Source organism: Schistocerca gregaria, chromosome 8 (assembly GCF_023897955.1).
Source record: "Schistocerca gregaria isolate iqSchGreg1 chromosome 8, iqSchGreg1.2, whole genome shotgun sequence".
Classification (NCBI taxonomy): Eukaryota; Metazoa; Arthropoda; class Insecta; order Orthoptera; family Acrididae; genus Schistocerca; species Schistocerca gregaria.
Genome location: NC_064927.1, coordinates 371,029,054 through 371,048,759, shown reverse-complemented (window position 1 = coordinate 371,048,759; position 19,706 = coordinate 371,029,054). Strand labels below are relative to the sequence as shown.

The 19,706-nt window shown below is 41.3% G+C and overlaps 1 protein-coding gene across 1 annotated transcript in view; it reads left to right on the top strand.

Moving 5' to 3' along the window:
* LOC126285197 (UDP-glucosyltransferase 2-like) overlaps positions 1–19,706 on the top strand; it is a 69,190-nt gene that overhangs the window by 15,607 nt on the left and 33,877 nt on the right. The window lies entirely within an intron of this gene.

The following is a 19,706-nucleotide window of genomic DNA, read 5'->3' as shown; positions in this document are numbered from 1 at the left end:
CTTTACGAATACAACCTAACATTGATTTTACTTGGCGAGGTTCTACATCTACATCTACATTCATACTCCGCAAGCCACCCAACGGTGTGTGGCGGAGGGCACTTTACGTGCCACTGTCAATACCTCCCTTTTCTGTTCCAGTCGCGTATGGTTCGCGGGAAGAACGACTGCCGGAAAGCCTCCGTGCGCGCTCGATTCTCTCTAATTTTACATTCGTGATCTCCACGGGAGGTATAAGTAGGGGGAAGCAGTATATTCGATACCTCATCCAGAAATGCACCCTCTCGAAACCTGGCGAGCAAGCTACATCGCGATGCAGAGCACCTCTCTTGCAGAGTCTGCCACTTGAGTTTGCTAAACATCTCCGTAACGCTATCACGGTTACCAAATAACCCTGTGACGAAAGGCGCCGCTCTTCTTTAGATCTTCTCTATCTCCTCCGTCAACCCGATCTGGTACGGATCCCACACTGATGAGCAATACTCAAGTATAGGTCGAACTTGTAAGCCACCTCCTTTGTTGATGGGCTACATTTTCTAAGGACTCTCCCAATGAATCTCAAGCTGGTACCCGCCTTACCAACAATTAATTTTATGTGATCGTTCCACTTCAAATCGCTCCGCACTCATACTCCCAGATATTTTACAGAAGTAACTGCTACCAGTGTTTGTTCCGCTATCATATAATCATACACTAAAGGATACTTCTTGCTATGTATTGTCAATACATTAGATTTATCTATGTTAAGGGTCAGTTGCCACTCCCTGCACCAAGTGCCTATCCGCTGCAGATCTTCCTGCATTTCGCTACAATTTTCTAATTCTGCAACTTCTCTGTATACTACAGCATCATCCGCGAAAAGCCTCATGGAACTTCCGACACTATCTACTAGTTCATTTATACACTCCTGGAAATTGAAAAAAGAACACATTGACACCAGTGTGTCAGACACACCATACTTGCTCCGGACACTGCGAGAGGGCTGTACAAGCAATGATCACACGCACGGCACAGCGGACACACCAGGAACCGCGGTGTTGGCCGTCGAATGGCGCTAGCTGCGCAGCATTTGTGCACCGCCGCCGTCAGTGACAGCCAGTTTGCCGTGGCATACGGAGCTCCATCGCAGTCTTTAACACTGGTAGCATGCCGCGACAGCGTGGACGTGAACCGTATGTGCAGTTGACGGACTTTGAGCGAGGGCGTATAGTGGGCATGCGGGAGGCCGGGTGGACGTACCGCCGAATTGCTCAACACGTGGGGCGTGAGGTCTCCACAGTACATCGATGTTGTCGCCAGTGGTCGGCGGAAGGTGCACGTGCCCGTCGACCTGGGACCGGACCGCAGCGACGCACGGATGCACGCCAAGACCGTAGGATCCTACGCAGTGCGGTAGGGGACCGCACCGCCACTTCCCAGCAAATTAGGGACACTGTTACTCCTGGGGTATCGGCGAGGACCATTCGTGCAGCCCGCCTCCAGTGGTGTCGCGACAAGCGTGAATGGAGGGACGAATGGAGACGTGTAGTCTTCAGCGATGAGAGTCGCTTCTGCCTTGGTGCCAATGATGGTCGTATGCGTGTTTGGCGCCGTGCAGGTGAGCGCCACAATCAGGACTGCATACGACCGAGGCACACAGGGCCAACACCCGGCATCATGGTGTGGGGAGCGATCTCCTACACTGGCCGTACACCCCTGGTGATCGTCGAGGGGACACTGAATAGTGCACGCTACAACCAAACCGTCATTGAACCCATCGTTCTACCATTCCTAGACCGGCAAGGGAACTTGCTATTCCAACAGGACAATGCTCGTCCGCATGTATCCCGTGCCACCCAACGTGCTCTAGAAGGTGTAAGTCAACTACCCTGGCCATCAAGATCTCCGGATCTGTCATCCACTGAGCATGTTTGGGACTGGATGAAGCATCGTCTCACGCGGTCTGCACGTCCAGCACGAACACTGGTCCAACTGAGGCGCCAGGTGGAAATGGCATGGCAAGCCGTTCCACAGGACTACATCCAGCATCTCTACGATCGTCTCCATGGGAGAATAGCAGCCTGCATTGCTGCGAAAGGTGGATATACACTGTACTAGTGCCGACATTGTGCATGCTCTGTTGCCTGTGTCTATGTGCCTGTGATTCTGTCAGTGTGATCATGTGATGTATCTGACCCCAGGAATGTGACAATAAAGTTTCCCCTTCCTGGGACAAAGAATTCACGGTGTTCTTATTTCAATTTCCAGGAGTGTATATATTGTGATAAGCAATGGTCCCATAACACTCGCCTGTGGCACGCCAGAGGTTACTTTAACCTCTGTAGACGTCTCTCCATTGATAACAACATGCTGTGTTCTGTTTGCTAAAAACTCTTCAATCCAGCCACACAGCTGGTCTGATATTCTGTAGGCTCTTACTTTGTTTATCAGGCGACAATGCGGAACTATATCGAACGCCTTCCGGAAGTCTAGGAAAATAGCATCTACCGGGGATCCTGTATCTAATAATTTCTGGGTCTCATGAACAAATAAAGCAAGTTGGGTCTCACACGATCACTGTTTCCGGAATCCATGTTGATTCCTACATAGTAGATTCTGGGTTTCCAAAAACGACATGATACTCGAGCAAAAAACATGTTCTAAAATTCTATAACAGATCGACGTCAGAGCTATAGGTCTATAGTTTTGCGCATCTGCTCGACGAACCTTTTTGAAGACTGGGACTACCTGTGCTCTTTTCCAATCATTTGAACCTTCCGTTCCTCTAGAGACTTGCGACACACGGCTGTTAGAAGGCGGGCAAGTTCTTTCGCGTACTCTGTGTAGAATCGAATTGGTATTCCGTCAGGTCCAGTGGACTTTCCTCTGTTGAGTGATTTCAGTTACTTTTCTATTCCTTGGACACTTATTTCGATGTCAGCCATTTTTTCATTTGTGCTAGGATTTAGAGAAGGAACTGCAGTGCGGTCTTCCTCTGTGAAACAGCTTTGGAAAAAGGTGTTTAGTATTTCAGCTTTACGCGTGTCATCCTCTGTTTCAAAGCCATCATCATCCCGGAGTGTCTGGATATGCTGCTTCGAGCCACTTACTGGTTTAACGTAAGACCAGAACTTCCTAGGATTTTCTGTCAAGTCGGTACATAGAATTTTACTTTCGAATTCACTGAACGCTTCACGCATAGCCCTCCTTACGCTAACTTTGACATCGTTTAGGTTCTGTTTGTCTGAGAGGTTTTGGCTGCGTTTAAACTTGGAGTGAAGCTCTATTTGCCTCCGCAGTAGTTTCCTAACTTTGTTGTTGAACCACGGTGCGTTTTTCCCGTCCCTCACAGTTTTACTCGGCACGTACCTGTCTAAAACGCATTTTACAGTTGCCTTAAACTTTTTCCATAAACACTCAACATTGTCAGTGTCGGAACAGAAATTTTCGTTTTGATCTGTTAGGTAGTCTGAAATCTGCCTTCTATTACTCTTGCTAAACAGATAAACCTTCCTCCCTTTTTTTATATTCCTATTAACTTCCATATTCAGAGATGCTGCAACGGCCTTATGATCACTGATTCCCTGTTCTGCACTTACAGAGTCGAAAAGTTCGGGTCTGTTTGTTATTAGTAGGTCCAAGATGTTATCTCCACGAGTCGGCTCTCTGTTTAATTGCTCGAGGTAATTTTCGGATAGTACACTCAGTATAATGTCATTCAATGCTCTGTCCCTACCACCCGTCCTAAACGTCTGAGTATCCCAGTCTATAGCTGGTAAATTGAAATCTCCACCTAAGACTATAATATGCTGAGAAAGTATATTTGAAATGTATTCCGAATTTTCTCGCAGCTGTTCTGCCCCTAATGCTGCTGAGTCGGGAGGTCGGTAAAAGGAGCTAATTATTACCCTAGCTCGGTTGTTGAGTGTAACCTCCACCCATAATATTTCGCAGGAACTATCCACTTCTACTTCACTACAGGATAATCTAGTACTAACAGCAACAAACACGCCACTACCGGTTGCATGCAATCTATCCTTTCTAAACACCGTCTGTGCCTTTGTAAAAATTTCGGCTGAATTTATTTCTGGCTTCAGCCAGCTTTCTGTACCTATAACGATATCAGCTTCTGTGCTTTCTATCAGCGCTTGAAGTTCCGATACTTTACCAATGCAGCTTCGACAGTTTACAATTACAATACCGATTGCTGCTTGTTCCCCGCATCTCCTGATTTTGCCCCGCACCCTTTGAAGCTGTTGCCCTTTCTGTACTTGCCCGAGGCCATCTAACCTAAAAAAAACGCCCAGTCCACTACACACAGCCCCTGCTACCCGTGTAGCCGTTTGCTGCGTGTAGTGGACTCCTGACCTATCCAGCGGAACCCGAAACCCCACCACCCTATGGCGCAAGTCGAGGAATCTGCAGCCCACACGGTCGCAGAACCGTCTCAGCCTCTGATTCAGACCCTCCACTCAGCTATGTACCAAACGTCCGCAGTCAGTCCTGTCGACGATGCTGCAGATGTTGAGCTCTGCTTTCATCCCGCTAGCGAGACTGGCAGTCTTCACCAAATCAGATAGCCACCGGAAGCCAGAGAGTAGCACTTGATCCTTCGGCCTAAAATTCTTCATCCAGTTTAACACCTGAAAATTTGAAAAAGACGTTTCTACTCTTGCATCCGAAGTGCCAATCGCGTGGTCGCACTTAAGGTTCGTGCCGTCGAGTAAGGCGACAGAATACCGTAGTGGACCATCTTTCCCAGAGCTATCTGCGAAGATCACATTGAGTTGCCTTTCCTTGGGGCGAATGCGAAAATAAACAAAGAACTTAGACCTGAATTTAACCTGTTGCATGCGCTTTGTGATTAGACCCACATTTATTCAACACGAGTGACCATCCATGCTTAGTTAAACGTACTTGTTGTGCTGGAAATCAATTATAATATACTCTACGACAAAAAAAGAAAAAAATACACATCACGAAGGAGTTATGCAAACTGATCACACATTAGTACTCATGCAGGTATCGATGAAAAATGAAAAATGGTGAACTTTGGCTGCCGATGGATCAGTGTGTGACGCTGCAGTGCAGTTTCACTGCGCAGCTGGCAGGGAGAGTAAACAGCAGAAGTGTTGCTACAACGACATATGGTCTTTGAGAATTCCATTCCGTGTACTCCGATGGACACTAACTGTCCCTCGCAGACAGGCACGTGAACAGTAAGGCAGATGTCAAGAGTCTAAGAGAGAGGACGTGTAGATGGACTCAAAGAAACCTCTTGGAGTAACTGGCGAATCACTCGATATTTCAGTAGGAGCGATGCTGCTATTCGACGATGTTGGCAGGAATAGGCTAACCATGACCAAACACAGCGTCAAGAAGGAAACTATCGAGATCGAGATACGATAGAAAGTGAGGCCAGAGCAATTGTCAGTGGGGCACTCAGATCCCCGGATTCATTATCGTCGATCCGACGTGCCACTGGTGCTTCATTTATCACAAGGCCCATTAACAGGCAGCTCACATAAATGTATGTGAGCTCACGGCATCATTTGCGTCGACTGCCATGACCTCCGTGCACCAAAAAGCCCTTTTGCCGTGGTACCTGGCACATTTGGGGCGAAATCTCATCGACTGGAGTAGAACTGTCTTCATTGTTGAATCCTGCTTCGAAATGAACCGCGGAAATTGCGAAGGCGTGTCTGGAAACGTCCCAGAAAGTGGTGGGATACCAAACTGATTGTCGCCCGCCATATGGCCCGACAACCAGCAGTCTTAGTCTGTAATGCAAATCCTTTTCATAGCAGGATCGCTCTCTTGACATCTGTGACACCTCTAGAGCGCAGCGGTACGTCGATGACATCCTACGCCCCATTCTGTTGCCGTACATTGCGAGCCAACCTGGGCTAATATTTCAGCAAGATAATGCCCTTCGCCTCACGGCGAGAGTTTCTGCTGCTTATCTTCGTGCATGCCAAACCCTTCCTTCGCCAGATACCTCACCAGATCTCTGCCCAATTGAGAATGTATGGAGTATTACGGGGAAGGTTCTCCAGCCAGTTCGGGATTTTGACGATCTAACGCGCCAATTGGACTGAATCTGACGATATCCCTCAAGAGGACATTCAACAACTCTGCCAATCAGTGCCAAGCCGAATAATTGCACGCATAACGTATAGAGGTGGACTAAAACGTTACTGACTCATTCAATCTGTGAAGTTTCTTCTCTTCAATAAATCATCCAATTTTTCTGAAATTGTTGTCATTTGTTTTTCAGTACGTCTACACCACTTCGTCCGATTTCAGTCCAATTTGGTTAATTTCTTCATGGCGCGTCTTTTATCTTCTTTATAAAGAAAAAGTCTGTACACGTAAATAAAACGACGAAGTAGAGTAAGCATACAATGAGTAACCAAAGTCCATGCAAGAGAGAGCTCAATCGTCATCAGTTACCATCCGGACGTACGAGAGCCTCATCTGCCCCACTTTCAGGTTTGTAAACGCTGTGTAATTCACCATTCCTTTCTCCACTCCTTCCAGTTTCTGTTAACTCCAATAAGCTTCGCCAGAAAGTACCTTTCCCATTGCTGGATTGTCCTTCTAATCCATATCTTGCAACAGCTCGTTAATCTCAACATTCGACTGTATTCCAAAGTTCCTTGCATCTACACATCTTGTGCAGTCGCTAATGGAAATTGGAAAAGGCGTCATAAGATATTTGAAGCGGAATTGCCTCCAAAACACATCGAAAGGTCGCTTTTGGAGTATAAGTGTAGAGGTAGATAATTTAGAAAAGCTTCACGTCGAGACCATGATATCCATCCAATTAATCAGTGCTACCTATGCCAATCCACTCTACCAATCCTAGGCGAAATGGGCTTCCTACAATAATGAAAATAAACGGGGCAATAGACTCTTAATATCTCTTTGACAACGAGACTGGGCAAGATTATGGCACAAGATTGGCTGTGGCCCTTTTCAGAGGAACTATACTAGTTGCCTGGCGTGATTTCGGAAATCCGCGGAAAGTTTTCCTCGGGATAACCGGCTGGGAAATTAAATCTCATTCTCCCCGAAAGCTTGTCCGCTCTCCCGATTGGTTCATCACTTCGCTTATTCTGACGGCTCCATGCTCATCTTTGATGCTTAGCTTCCTATGAAACCTTCCCGTCTAATATTGGATGTACGTTTGCTTGCTGACTGAACGCTGCGTCTCTTAAAATCTTTTAACTGCTGCTCTGTCAAGACTACCTGCTGATTATTACGACGAAACATAAAATGTGTTGTCGCCGTGACCCTCAGTCGTTACCTGAAATTATTAAGACTGATTCTTACCTTTAATTATTTATACTGGATCGCCATCTGACTGCTACAGCAAACTGTGGAATGAATATACTTACTTCTCTTTAACATAATTATAAGCTGCTGGTGGAGTTTCATAATACTTTGTGACTGGAATTCTTTAAGTTGAAGTTAATTTAGATTTGATAAAAGCTGAAGCTCAGTTTAGACTTTTCTTTTAAGATAACAATAAATTCCGTAAAGCATTTACGTGAATGATTTTGGGATAGAAAATTCTTAATGCATTTAATCTGGTAGAAGTTAACTATATTCTGAGAACGATCTTGACAAACAATTACAAGGGGTATAGTTCTTTACAAAAATTCTTAAAAAGTAGCGTTGCGCTACATACCTAATTTTCCATCAAAATTACATAACTATATTCTGAGAACGATCTTGACAAACAATTACAAGGGGCATAGTTCTTTACAAAAATTCTTAAAAACTAGCATTGCGCTACATACCTAATTTTCCATCAAAATTACATAACTATATTCTGAGAACGATCTTGACAAACAATTACAAGGGGCATAGTTCTTTACAAAAATTCTTAAAAACTAGCATTGCGCTACATATAGCGAGTGGCTGGCGAGCACACCGCTTCTTTCAAAGTGTTAATTCATACCTCGCTTACAGCGACCTCCCCTCATGTCTCGCTAGCTACGACTGCCTCGTCTCACATCTTACTCGCAACTGCTCGCTTCCAACGCTCAATGCTACAAAAGTGCGGTCTCGCCGCCAACAATGGTTTTTGGTGCAGACAATCCCTGCTACCATTACAGATGTATTACTGCGCGCTGTTTCCCGCTCTTTCTCAAAATGTATCTATGCGCGGTTTCCCGCTCTTTCTCAATAATACACAATGCAATTTAATTAACAAAACAATTTAAATAAGAAACAGTTCAGATAATTACATGCTAAAACAGTTTAAATACGCCTATTACATAATTACATATGCCGCTACTCGGCTTTCTTAAAATTTTACTACGTTGTTGAGTCATATGGACTCAACATAAGTATAAAATTTGATTATAGAAAATAGTTTGAACAAAGTGAATACACAAATGCTGTCATACGAAATGATTTGTCTATCTCTAATAAAGAGAATATGTAAATAGAAAGGGTTTTAGTAGGAATTGTACATCAAGTAAAATTTGGTTCCCTTAAATTTAACAACAAGAATAAGAGTAAATGTGAAAATCAATATACAGATCATATGAAGCAATTGAAAGTTTACATTATGAAACATTTAATTCAAATTGGCATCTCTTAGTACCACAATTAAGGAAGGTACAAAAGGAATTGGATAGCATGGTCAAAGCACTGGCAACTGTCTGTGAATGCACTCAAAAGTCTGTTCCTTTCCCTCACATTGCACAACACCAGGTTTCGCCATGTGGTTCCATCATCGCCTTGCTCCATAGTTTTAGTGTACCCAAACACTAAGTACGTCGTCGAATAGCCTGAGTTGCCGCAGCCACATCAGGATTAAGTTCCATCTCCAATGGTCCATTAAGGTTGGTGGTGTGCATCTTGGTATGCAAACACCTATTGTCGTACATCATACTGTGGTGTGTATCTAGGTATGCAGGCACCAATTGACATACATCGGGCTGTGGTGTGCATCTAGGTATGCAAACACCTTGTCGAGAACATCATTGGTTGAAGTCATGTGTTTCACAATTCACTGATTCTGTGCTCAATAACCATGGGGATGCACAGGAATTAAGGTACGGGTAAAATTGTTTTGGCAATGGGTTCACGGACATTGTTGGTACCATAATTTGACTACCAAATAATTTTCCCTATGACAAAATATGTTGTGTCGTAATTTGTAACAATATGTAGTTTTAATTTAAGAATTCTTCCAGAAAATTATTCCCATATATAAAAGACATAAAAGTTCCTACTTATTCAGTATTTGATAGTATACAGATTTGTTATAGACAAGTACATTATTACTTATTCTGTATTTACATATCTTAGTTTCTTACATCATTAATTATAAATTTTGTTGACAATGCATTTCTTGACTTACTGTCCTAAAATTTTATCTTCCATTCAGGGGTGTAGTCGTCAGTTATGAGTCGTCAAATGTCAGGTCATAATATACAATAAAATTACTGTCATAAAATTATTTAAAGTATTCTTTTGCAGCTGAAAATTAAGGTAAACATTATTCTGGTTAGACATTGTAATGTGTGGTCCCCATCCATAGTGTTGCAATGTGTCACATGCTAGCAAAATTATTTCTTAACATTATACATTTCTTATATACTAACATAACATACACATTCTTCTTCTGCATCTGTGTCAACTCTCTGCATAACCTGTTATAAACATTCAGCATTAATTAACGTCAGCGCACGGCATGACTTATTATAAAACATTCAGTATTAATTATCGTCAGTGCACGGCATGACTTCAATAAACATCTTCTGGTACTTCTCGTCCGCTCCTGGCATGACCTATAAAACACTTTATCATAATATTAACTGCTGCAAAATCACGTCAGCTCCCGGAATGACCTATAAAATTTCTGTAATGACAATTAGCGTCAGCTATCTGCGTGACCTAAAGATTCACATCCTTATTCTAACTAAAACTACGTTTCATTTTGATGACGTGTGACAACAATGCTGCATTCTGGAATAAAGAGTACATGTTAATGTTACCACTAAAATAATTGATTAATGAACGATCTATATTATCAGTTTAGCTTTATCTGAAAACTACCTTGAGCAGTTAAACAGAAAACCGACTCGTGGCGATAATATATTAGACCTTCTGGTGACAAACAGACCCGAACTATTTGAATCAGTTAATGCAGAACAGGGAATCAGCGATCATAAAGCGGTTACTGCGTCGATGATTTCAGCCGTAAATAGAAATATTAAAAAAGGTAGGAAGATTTTTCTGTTTAGCAAAAGTGACAAAAAGCAGATTACAGAGTACCTGATGGCTCAACACAAAAGTTTTGTCTCAAGTGCAGATAGTGTTGAGGATCAGTGGACAAAGTTCAAAACCATGGTACAATATGCGTTAGATGAGTATGTGCCAAGCAAGATCGTAAGAGATGGAAAAGAGCCACCGTGGTACAACAACAGAGTTAGAAAACTGCTGCGGAAGCAAAGGGAACTTCACAGCAAACATAAACATAGCCAAAGCCTTGCAGACAAACAAAAATTACGCGAAGCGAAATGTAGTGTGAGGAGGGCTATGCGAGAGGCTTTCAATGAATTCGAAAGTAACGTTCTATGTACTGACTTGGCAGAAAATCCTAAGAAATTTTGGTCCTATGTCAAAGCGGTAGGTGGATCAAAACAAAATGTCCAGACACTCTGTGACCAAAATGGTACTGAAACAGAGGATGACAGACTAAAGGCCGAATTACTAAATGTCTTCTTCCAAAGCTGTTTCACAGAGGAAGACTGCACTGTGCTTCCTTCTCTAGATTGTCGCACAGTTGACAAAATGGTAGATATCGAAGTAGACGACAGAGGGATAGAGAAACAATTAAAATCGCTCAAAAGAGGAAAGGCCGCTGGTCCTGATGGGATACCAGTTCGATTTTACACAGAGTACGCGAAGGAACTTGCCCCCCTTCTTGCAGCGGTGTACCGTAGGTCTCTAGAAGAGCGAAGCGTTCCAAAGGATTGGAAAAGGGCACAGGTCATCCCCATTTTCAAGAAGTGACGTCGAACAGATGTGCACAACTATAGACCTATATCTGTAACGTTGATCAGTTGTAGAATTTTGGAAACCGTATTATGTTCGAGTATAATGTCTTTTATGGAGATTAGAAATCTACTCTGTAGGAATCAGCATGGGTTTCGAAAAAGACGATCGTGTGAAACCCAGCTCGCGCTATTCGTCCACGAGACTCAGAGGGCCTTAGACACGGGTTCACAGGTAGATGCCGTGTTTCTTGACTTCCGCAAGGCGTTTGACACAGTTCCCCATAGTCGTTTAATGAACAAAGTAAGAGCATACGGACTATCAGATCAATTGTGTGATTGGATTGAGGAGTTCCTAGATAACAGAACGCAGCACGTCATTCTCAATGGAGAGAAGTCTTCCGAAGTAAGAGTGATTTCAGGTGTGCCGCAGGGGAGTGTCATAGGACCGTTGCTATTCACAATATGCATAAATGACCTGGTGGATGACATCGGAAGTTCACTGAGGCTTTTTGCAGATGATGCTGTGGTGTATCGAGAGGTTGCAACAATGGAAAATTGTACTGAAATGCAGGAGGGTCTGCAGCGAATTGACGCATGGTGCACGGAATGGCAATTGAATCTCAATGTAGCGAAGTGTAATGTGATGCGAATACATAGAAAGATAGGTCCCTTATCATTTAGCTACAAAATAGCAGGTCAGCAACTGGAAGCAGTTAATTCCATAAATTATCTGGGAGTACGCATTAGGAGTGATTTAAAATGGAATGATCATATAAAGTTGATCGTCGGTAAAGCAGATGCCAGACTGAGATTCATTGGAAGAATCCTAAGGAAATGCAATCCGACAACAAAGGAAGTAAGTTACAGTACGCTTGTTCGCCCAATGCTTGAATACTGCTCAGCAGTGTGGGATCCGCACCAGGTAGGGTTGATAGAAGAGATAGAGAAGATCCAACGGAGAGCAGCGCGCTTCGTTACAGGATCATTCAGTAATTGCGAAAGCGTTACGGAGATGATAGATAAACTCCAGTGGAAGACTCTGCAGGAGAGACGCTCAGTAGCTCGGTACGGGCTTTTGTTGAAGTTTCGAGAACATACCTTCACCGAAGAGTCAAGCAGTATATTGCTCCCTCCTACGTATATCTCGCGAAGAGACCATGAGGATAAAATCAGAGAGATTAGAGCCCACACAGAAGCATACCGACAATCCTTCTTTCCACGTACAATACGAGACTGGAATAGAAGGGAGAACCGATAGAGGTACTCAGGGTACCCTCCGCCACACACCGTCAGGTGGCTTGCGGAGTACGGATGTAGATGTAGATGTAGATGTAGATTGCAAAAATCGACATTTTCTTAAGTAATTATGTCACGTTATAAAAAAAATTTCTGTCATTTATGAGCTCTCAGTGCACAAATTCATACGTCGTGTCGTTGTCTGCATGTTCTCTTTAAGTTAGGAAATGTTTCTCGTGTTTTTATTTGTCTTGGCTGGCGTAGCATCATTAAGTACTGCTGTGTTCTTTAAGGTACGGTGAAATATTAGCGGCCCGCTGCGTGTCGCGGCTTTGTTTGTTACTGAAGCGCGCTGAAACTACCATTGTTGCATACTTACGTGTCACGCCGTCCTTTCGTCAGCTGAAATGCAAAAATTTAAGTCAAGAAATGTTTCACGTTGGATACATGATGATTCCCTAATGATTTCTTCTTACGTAGCGTTTCCACATGCACTACATTAGCGTGTGGAATATTACGAACTCTGTAAGGGCCTGCATACAGAAGTTCGAATTTACGGCATCTGTGCTTACCTTTGTTGGAAAGAAAATGAGTGCGAATCAGTACTTTGTCGCCAATCTCGCACTTCTGTAGTCGACTTACCTGCTTCTGTTGTTTCTTCCGCCGATCTGCAGCTCTTTTAGTGTTTGCTAATGCTGTGTCTATTATTTCACAATGTCGAAGCCTACGCGTCTTAGGAAAAGTAATTAGTTCGGTAATTTTGTTCGGTGGGTCTTTATTTGTCAGTATTACGGTTGGTGATAGCATCGTAGATTCATTGGGTATTGCATTTATCACTTCTTGAAACTGTAAAATATATTTATCCCATGTTCTATGTCTTTTATGACAATAAATTCTGCATAACTTCCCGATCTCTTTCATTATTCTTTCTGATGGGTTGGAAGAACTGTGATATCTTGATATGTAAATAGGTGTTATGTTCTTACTTTCTAACATTTTCTTCCATTCGTCTGACCTAAACTGCGGACCGTTATCCGAAATAACCTTCTGTACACGTCCTACTACTGATAGAAAATCTCTAACAAACGCTCTTGATACTGTTCTTGCTGTTGCTTTCCTTAGTGGAGAAAATGTTACAAATTTGGATGTTAGTTCTACAGCTACAAAAATATAACTATAACCATTATTTGTTCTGGGGATTGGACCGAAAAGATCCACTGCTGCCATGTGTCTTAACTTAACCGGTATGATGGGATACAATGGTGGAATGTGTGACACTGTTGATGATTTAGCTTTTTGACATATCTTGCATGATGCTAATACTTTTCTTATGTGTTTCTCCATGTTATTAAAGTGGCAATTTTGTCGCAGAATCAGAAAGCATTTCCTCGCTCCGTAGTGTCCATAACTTAGATGTGTATACCATATCAGTTTATTTACGATCCCTTCCGGAATGCATAAAAGCCAATTATTACCGTCTCGGTATGATCGAATAAAGAGTATATTTTGATGTACAGTGTAATGAAGTCTGACTTTAGCGTTACTTCTGTCTTTCCAAAGCGTTACAATCTCTTTCAGTGTTTCATCTTTCTGCTGTTCTCTCTCTATATCCTGTAATGCTGCTGATATAAAGTTTTCGAAAACTACTTGTTTAATATACATAATACTATGGTTGTTGTAGCAAAAGGTATTTTCTTTCTCCATGCGTTTATTGTGAATGGACCTCGACAATGCGTCGGCAACAGTATTCTGCGTGCCTGGAATGTGTATAATGGTAAAATCAAACTCTTGTAAGTATAATTTCCAGCGGCTTAATCTATCGTGCGTAAGTTTTGCTGACAATAAAAAACTGGATTGCTCGGTGATCGGTATATATTGTTGTATGTCGGCCATATAGAAAATGACGGAATCGCTTAAAAGCCTAAATTACACATAGTGTCTCTAATTCTGTTACAGAATAATTGCGCTCTGCTGGAGAAAGTATCCTGCTTGCAAAAGCAATGTGTTTCACGACTGTCTTATCTTCTTCCTTTATTTCTTGGAAAATATGTACTCCTAGTGCTGTGGTTGAACTATCTGTTGCAACGGAAAAGTTTTGTGTTGGGTCAGGGTGTGATAACAAAGGTGCTTTTAATAATGCTTCTTTCAAGTTCTCGAATTCAGCTTCAACGTCTTCATTCCATGACCAAAGTGTGTTTTTACTTGTAAACTGGTATAGCAAGGGCGTGTCTAATGCTTTGTAGTGGATAAATTTTCTAAAATAATTGATAAGACCTAAAAAGCTCCGAAGTTCCTTTTTGTTTGTTGGCACGTCGATGTCTTTCAGTGCTTGCAATTTGTCAGGGTCTGGTGCGATACCTGTTTGTGAGATAATGTGCCCTAGAAATTTTATTGACGCTTTACCAAATTCAAATTTACGCAAGTTTATAGTTATACCATTCTGCTCGAATGTATTCAGTAATTGTTGAAGAGTATGATTGTGTTGTTCCCAGTTTTCTGCTGCAATTAAAATGTCATCGACATATGTAGTAATTTTGTTTTTCAGATCTTGTGGTAGAATAGTATTCATGCCTCGTATAAAGGCGGCAGACGAAATCGTTAGTCCAAATGGAAGTTTACAAAATTGATAGCATTCCCCAAAGCAAAGGAATGCCGTATATTTTCGGCAATTTGGGTGTAGTTGGATTTGCCAAAACCCTGATTTGAGGTCGAGTGTAGTATAAATGGAGGTGCCATGAAATTTTTGCAGTAACTCTTCTAACGTCTGTGGTCGGTCGGTTTCTGTAATGATTATTTTATTAACTTGACGTGAATCTAAAACTAAACGTAGTGATCCATCCTTCTTTTCAACAATGTGTAGTGGATTTATATATTGGCTGGCTGCTGGTTCTATTATTCCTTGATCGATCATTGCTCGTAATTCTTTCTTAACTGCTTCTGTGTGTATGTGTGGGATTGGATAATGCTTTGCTTTGAAAGTCTCGTGTGGTTTCACCTGAAATTCGTACATAAATCCTGTCATTGTTCCTGGAACATTGGCAAAAACTGCTTTGTGTTGTACCAGAATATTTTCAAGTTCTGTGCGTTCTGCGTCGCATTTTGCTACACTATTGTCTACCTTGCGTGTAATTGTCTCGAACATATTGTACTCATGTTCCTCTACCAAGTCATTATTAAGTGTGTTCGTGTATAGTGCGATATAACAATCGTTATCTTGAGAATCAGTAATAATCTCGATCCTGTGCATATTTTGTTCTTCGGAGGATACTGTGTTTTGAAATCTTACGATCACTTCCCTGTTTTCCTTTTGTAGTGTGAGGTATGACGATTTGAAGTCAATCTTCGCATCGTACTGAACAAGAAAATTTATTCCTAATATCATGTCTGTTGTTAAATTCGGAACTATCCAACAATCACTGTGGAACGTTTCCCCTGCAAAAACAAATGTTAATTGTGTCTGTCTTTTAACTTCAATGCCTTTTCCTGCAAAAGCTCCCTTGACCTTCGTTCTGTTTAAAGGAAATACTGGGTAATCATTATTGCTATTGCATCTGTTAAATGTGTCTTCGTTAATTACGCACATAGGTGAACCTGAATCAATTATCGCTAAAATATTGTGCGACTGTAAATTTATCTCTATTATTGGGTGATATATTGTTTTCTGTAGGATTGGTTTTTCCTGTAACAATGTGTCTCTCACGTCGTCAAATGTAATGGCATTTTCGGTCGTTATGTTTTCTCTGTGTGATTTCATAGTATCGACATTAAGAGATTCATTGCAGGTTTTCTCTAGTCATAATTCTTCCGATATGTGATTTTCAGCTTGGGAGTTTGGTATGTGTTCTATCAACTGTACAGTTCTGCCGTTTTGATTATTAGCAGTGTCTGGTGGATGAAATCTGGTGTCTGGTACATTCATACGGTAACGCAGCTGTTGGGCCCTGTTGTAGTTTCCGTTAAAATTGTCATTGTGGAACGTCCTCGGCGGTGTGTGTTCGTTTTCTTTTCTCCTGTCGTTATAACTGTGACTGTACGGCAGCCCACCTGCACCCTGTAGAAACGTTTGTTTTTGTTCATTTTGCGGTCGACCCGCGTAATGGCCTTCCCCGGTCGCATTATCTGAGCGATGATTCATATGGAAATTTGACCTATTCGGTTGCGTGTTAAGTCTCGGATTCTGTTGCTGTCCTGAATATAAATTTACCGTGTCAGTATAATGTTTTTCATTACTCCTGTTTTCGTTGTCATTTTCGCTGCGAAAGCGTTTACTCGGATTGTTATTACCAAATCGTGTTTGTTCAAAAGTAGCTGAGTTTGTTTGTTTTCCGTTCTGTCGTGAAAAATTTTTGTTAACAAATGCGTAGTCTGCCTGGTGTGCTTCTAATAGTTGTAAGATGTCTCTAAAAGCGGATACATTGTCCTTTTGTTGCCCTGTCAGTAATGACACTTTCAAAGCTCTGGGCAGTTTTGAAATGCTAAGCTGTATTAATGCCGATTGACTGTATGGCTCGTTGAGGTACTGGTTCTGTTCCACCATGTACTCGAAAAATTGTGTGATTGTTGGAAAGGTAGAATTTTCAAAGTTTGGCAAACTAAGTAGCCGATCTTTGATGCTGTTTTGTGTAGTGTCAGACCAATATGCTGATAAAAATGCTTCCTCAAATGCTTCTACGGAAAAACATTGTCTAGCGATTGGTCGCATTCGTCGTGCTGGTTCTCCTTCAAGAAAACTGACAATAAATTCTAACTTATGTTGTATTGGCCATGATGGTGGAAGTGCTCCCCTGAACTGTTGGATAAAATCCAACGGATGTATTTGCGCCCTGTCGTTTTTAAATGTTTTAAACTTTCTAACTGAAAGAAAATGTTTGTGATCAAAACTGTCATGTCTGTGTGTGTAAGTGTTGTCGTATTGTCTTGAATATGGATTCGGGTGTCTTTCTTCCTGGGTAAAATCTCTTACTCTCTGAAGTCTACCAACATTATATGTATTATGGATCTGAGGCATTTCGTAACGGTGTGTGTTCTGTTGAAAATGATTATGTGCGGCGGTTTCTTGTGCGTCCGCTATCTCTTGCTGTAGAGAATTTATTTGCTGATGCAATGAATCATTACGCGATTTTAGATCTGTGATAGTTTGTTGTATATTTGTCAATGGCGTGTTATTACTATTAGAGTTCTGTTGCACTGGCACTGGTGCAGTGTCGTCTGATCTCTCGTCATTGTTAGTATCTAAAAGATCTATTCTTGTAATGAGTTCATTGATCTTTTCTGTCAGTTCGTTTCGTAATTTACGGTTGCTTTTGGTGACTTTCTTAAAATCTGCCTTTAAATTTTCTGTGTCATGGTTAATTTCTATGTGTTCTATTTTGTCAGTTAGTGTCTGAACGTCCTCTGTTAATTTATCTTTAACATTCTGGATTTCAGTGTCTGTAGAAGTTTTCACATCGATTGTCTGTGTTTGGATTTCTGTAAGCCTGTCTTGTATTTGATTATTTGTTTCTTTGACCGTTTCGATTTCTTCCGAGATCGACTGTATGTGATTGTCTACATATGTTTTGCCCTGGGCAAACACTTTCTTTTTGTCGTCCTGACGCTGTTTAGTGATTGTTTGTAGTAATCCTTTTCGTTCTTTATCCTGCGATCGCACCAGTTTACGGTGACGTATCAAACAGTTTTCTGTGTGATTGTTAAAACGTTCATCAATCTGAGCGTTTTGTTTAGCAAAGTTTTCTGTCATTGTTTCCCGTATACTAACTGCAAATGTTGCTTGGTTATCGGATATTTCTTGAATTTTGTCGCGTAATTCTTGTGTTGATTGTGAACATTTTTCAGCGACTGTTTGAATTTCTACTTTGATTTCGTGTTTTAGATTTTGGTACATGTTGTCTAATTTCTGATCTGTGTGTGCGTGTTCTGCCTTAATTTCGTTTTTTAGATCTTGTGACCTTTTTTCTAATTCTTGTGACCCTCTGTTAAAGTTTTGATTCATGTCTTGTCTCATTTGTAGCAAAAATGCCATTATTGGATCTGTTTCGGATTGACTTCTGTGTGTATTTGTATTCGTTGTTAAAGGCTGTAGATCTGTGTTCATTTGAACATCCTCAGATGATTGTGACTGCGTCACGTTTTCCGTAATTTCGGAATTTTGGTCATGAGAACTGTTGGATCTGCTACGCAGGTTGTGTAGCTGTGTACCGTTTGAATCTAAATCAGTGCTTAATGGAGTCTCTCTGTCTGACTGCATTGTAGTGGTTTCGTTACTGAAACTGTTATGTCTACTATGCGGAATTTGTGACTGTGTACCGTCTGTTGCATTTAATGCCAAATTATTTTGCACTACCGTTTCATTGTCTGTGGGCATTTCTGAAGTTACTTGTTCGTTAAACGCTTCCATATTGTTACAGTTATTAAATGTCTGTTCACCTAACGTTTCAGAATCAGGGTTTTCACACGTATTATTACTGCCTATTCCAGAAAAGAATCTCTCGTCAGTATTTTGTACAGTTTTATCAGTTTGAGAACGAGTAATTATTCTGCGGGACATTGTCTATAATCATCACACGCAACAAAATATATCACTGTTCAAAGCGGATTCAACACTGAACAAACACTTTTTCAACGCCGAATCAATAAAGCAAACAGAATTGCCGATGACCTGTGAATAAAAGTTATACACTTTAGTATATGCGTTGCGCCACTTAACAGTAACTTATTCACACTATTATCAAAGTCAGTATATTCATATCCACAGTAGATTCACTAAAATGTCGTACTGAATGGATATCGCCAAGTGAAACCTTCCCGTCTAATATTGGATGTACGTTTGCTTGCTGACTGAACGCTGCGTCTCTTAAAATCTTTTAACTGCTGCTCTGTCAAGACTACCTGCTGATTATTACGACGAAACATAAAATGTGTTGTCGCCGTGACCCTCAGTCGTTACCTGAAATTATTAAGACTGATTCTTACCTTTAATTATTTATACTGGATCGCCATCTGACTGCTACAGCAAACTGTGGAATGAATATACTTACTTCTCTTTAACATAATTATAAGCTGCTGGTGGAGTTTCATAATACTTTGTGACTGGAATTCTTTAAGTTGAAGTTAATTTAGATTTGATAAAAGCTGAAGCTCAGTTTAGACTTTTCTTTTAAGATAACAATAAATTCCGTAAAGCATTTACGTGAATGATTTTGGGATAGAAAGTTCTTAATGCATTTAATCTGGTAGAAGTTAACTATATTCTGAGAACGATCTTGACAAACAATTACAAGGGATATAGTTCTTTACAAAAATTCTTAAAAAGTAGCGTTGCGCTACATACCTAATTTTCCATCAAAATTACATAACTATATTCTGAGAACGATCTTGACAAACAATTACAAGGGGCATAGTTCTTTACAAAAATTCTTAAAAACTAGCATTGCGCTACATACCTAATTTTCCATCAAAATTACATAACTA